At 61.0% G+C, this 2,500-nt stretch overlaps 1 non-coding gene and 2 pseudogenes across 1 annotated transcript; all 3 read right to left on the bottom strand.

Moving 5' to 3' along the window:
- LOC146144074 (large subunit ribosomal RNA) overlaps positions 1–994 on the bottom strand; it is a 3,679-nt pseudogene extending 2,685 nt beyond the window's left edge.
- A 248-nt stretch (positions 995–1,242) lies between these two features.
- LOC146144073 (5.8S ribosomal RNA) lies at positions 1,243–1,396 on the bottom strand. Its single transcript, XR_014498842.1, has one exon. It is a non-coding gene; the product is annotated as a 5.8S ribosomal RNA (ribosomal RNA).
- Positions 1,397–1,651: 255 nt separating this feature from the next.
- Positions 1,652–2,340, bottom strand: LOC146144072 (small subunit ribosomal RNA; annotated as a pseudogene; the record flags this gene model as incomplete).
- Between the last annotated feature and the right edge of the window lie 160 nt (positions 2,341–2,500).

Here is a 2,500-nt window from a genome sequence, read left to right as displayed (position 1 = left end):
ACCTCTCCGGCAAAGCGGACGAGATCGGCCGGTGATGCGGCCGCCGCGAACGACGACGTCTCACCTCCGCCGGACCGCGCCGACATTCACTTTCACTGCGCCCATGGGTTTCGTACTGCCCCGTGGCTCGCGCTCACGTTAGACTCCTTGGTCCGTGTTTCAAGACGGGTCGGGAAGGTGGCTGACTTCAGCCGCGGACCCCGTGCGCCTCGCGAAACGACACCGGAAGCGCGACCGAGACGAAGAGGCTGGGCACTGAGAACAGTCCCCGACCCACGACGCCCCAGCCGGCACCGGGCGCTCGGCCCCGAAGGGCAGACGCGGCGATCTCTCCTCGCCCGAACGGCGGGCCGACGGACACGCGCGCCTATAGTACCCGACCGAGGCCGGGTTACCTTGCGCGCGGCCTTCTCGCCGCCGTCCAGACGGTCGCGGCCTTCGCCCGGCGCTAGTGCGCTGGTCCCCGATCGGGCGGCGCCGCCGGCGGCCCGTGAGGGTCCGCACGACAACGTCGCCGACAGGGGGCCGGCTGAAAGCGACCGGGCGACCCGACAGGCCCTCCCGTTTGCCTCTCGACGGTTTCACGTACTCTTTAACTCTCTCTTCAAAGTGCTTTTCAACTTTCCCTCACGGTACTTGTTCGCTATCGGTCTCGTGACCGTATTTAGCCTTAGATGGAGTTTACCACCCGCTTTGGGCTGCATTCCCAAACAACCCGACTCTGGGAAGACGCCGTAGCGCGCCCGCCTGTCGCCGCCATGGGCCTGACACCCGCTCTGGGAAAAGGCCTCGATCAGAAGGACGCGGGCGACCGGCGAAGCGCGCCGTGACGAATTCCGTACGCCACAATTCCGCGCACTCCAAAAGCGCGCGGATTCGGCGATGGGCACATCCCGCTTCACTCGCCGTTACTGAGGGAATCCTCGTTAGTTTCTTTTCCTCCGCTTAGTAATATGCTTAAATTCAGCGGGTAGCCTCGTCCGACCTCAGGCCGAAAGTAAGGACCGGGACTATTCTTCCCGTTCCGCGCTCGCCGTCGGCGCCGCGCGCCGCCGCGCACCTCGATTCCCGCCCTTGAGCCGCCAGCCGTTGGCCTCTTCGAGGTCGACTCGCCGCCGCCGCGCGGGATTCTGGTCGCGATCGTCGCGCATCGTGCCGTGCTGTCTTGAGCGGGACGGGCGCTCGCGCGTCCGACGCCGCAGCAGCCGCGCGGAGAAATCCCCGCGCGGAACGTTTGCAACGCGACCCTGAGGCGGGCGCGGCCCCGGGATTGACCCGAGGCCGCAATTTGCGTTCAGAACGTCGATGCTCAATGTGTCCTGCAATTCACACTAATTCACGCAGCTAGCTGCGTCCTTCATCGACTCACGAGCCGAGTGATCCACCGCCAAGAGCCATCCACGATTGTTTCGCTCGCACAGTGCCTCGCACTATAGGGTGACAAAATAGACCGCGCCGAGCGGTCGGCCAGGCCGACGCTTGAAGCCGGAGCGCGCGGCACCGCGGCACTCGACGCGCAAACATTACCGGGTGACCGAATCGCCGGCCGGCGCGCCGCTCCTCGCGGGTCGGGCGCCGGGTAGCAAAGACTTTTTCTCTCGCTTGTCCGAGTTTCGCGTTCGCCGAAGCGTTTGCGAGACCGTTAATGATCCTTCCGCAGGTTCACCTACGGAAACCTTGTTACGACTTTTACTTCCTCTAAATGATCAAGTTAGATCGTCTTCTCGGACGCCGGCTCGACCGTTGCCGGCCGCGCCAGGTCCAATCGGAGGACCTCACTAAACCATTCAATCGGTAGTAGCGACGGGCGGTGTGTACAAAGGGCAGGGACGTAATCAACGCGAGCTAATGACTCGCGCTTACTGGGAATTCCTCGTTCAAGGGAAATAATTGCAATTCCCTATCCCTAGCACGACCGGGGTTCAGCGGGTTACCCAGACCTGTCGGCCAAGGCGAGCACATGCTGATCCGGTCAGTGTAGCGCGCGTGCGGCCCCGAACATCTAAGGGCATCACAGACCTGTTATTGCTCAATCTCGTGTGGCTAAACGCCACTAGTCCCTCTAAGAAGTTAGACGCCGACCGATTGGGTCGCGTAACTAGTTAGCAAGCCAGAGTCTCGTTCGTTATCGGAATTAACCAGACAAATCGCTCCACCAACTAAGAACGGCCATGCACCACCACCCACAGAATCAAGAAAGAGCTCTCAATCTGTCAATCCTCACTGTGTCCGGGCCGGGTGAGATTTCCCGTGTTGAGTCAAATTAAGCCGCAGGCTCCACTCCTGGTGGTGCCCTTCCGTCAATTCCTTTAAGTTTCAGCTTTGCAACCATACTTCCCCCGGAACCCAAAGACTTTGGTTTCCCGCAAGCTGCCGGAGAGGTCGTAAAACTAACGCCCCCCGATCGCTAGTTGGCATCGTTTATAGTCAGAACTAGGACGGTATCTGATCGTCTTCGAACCTCTGACTTTCGCTCTTGATTAAAGAAAACATTCTTGGC

Source organism: Ascidiella aspersa, chromosome 5 (genome assembly GCF_963924565.1).
Source record: "Ascidiella aspersa chromosome 5, kaAscAspe10.2, whole genome shotgun sequence".
In the NCBI taxonomy this organism is placed as follows: domain Eukaryota; kingdom Metazoa; phylum Chordata; class Ascidiacea; order Phlebobranchia; family Ascidiidae; genus Ascidiella; species Ascidiella aspersa.
The sequence above is the reverse complement of the archived record's forward strand: the minus strand, read 5'-3'. Positions and strand labels throughout refer to the sequence as shown.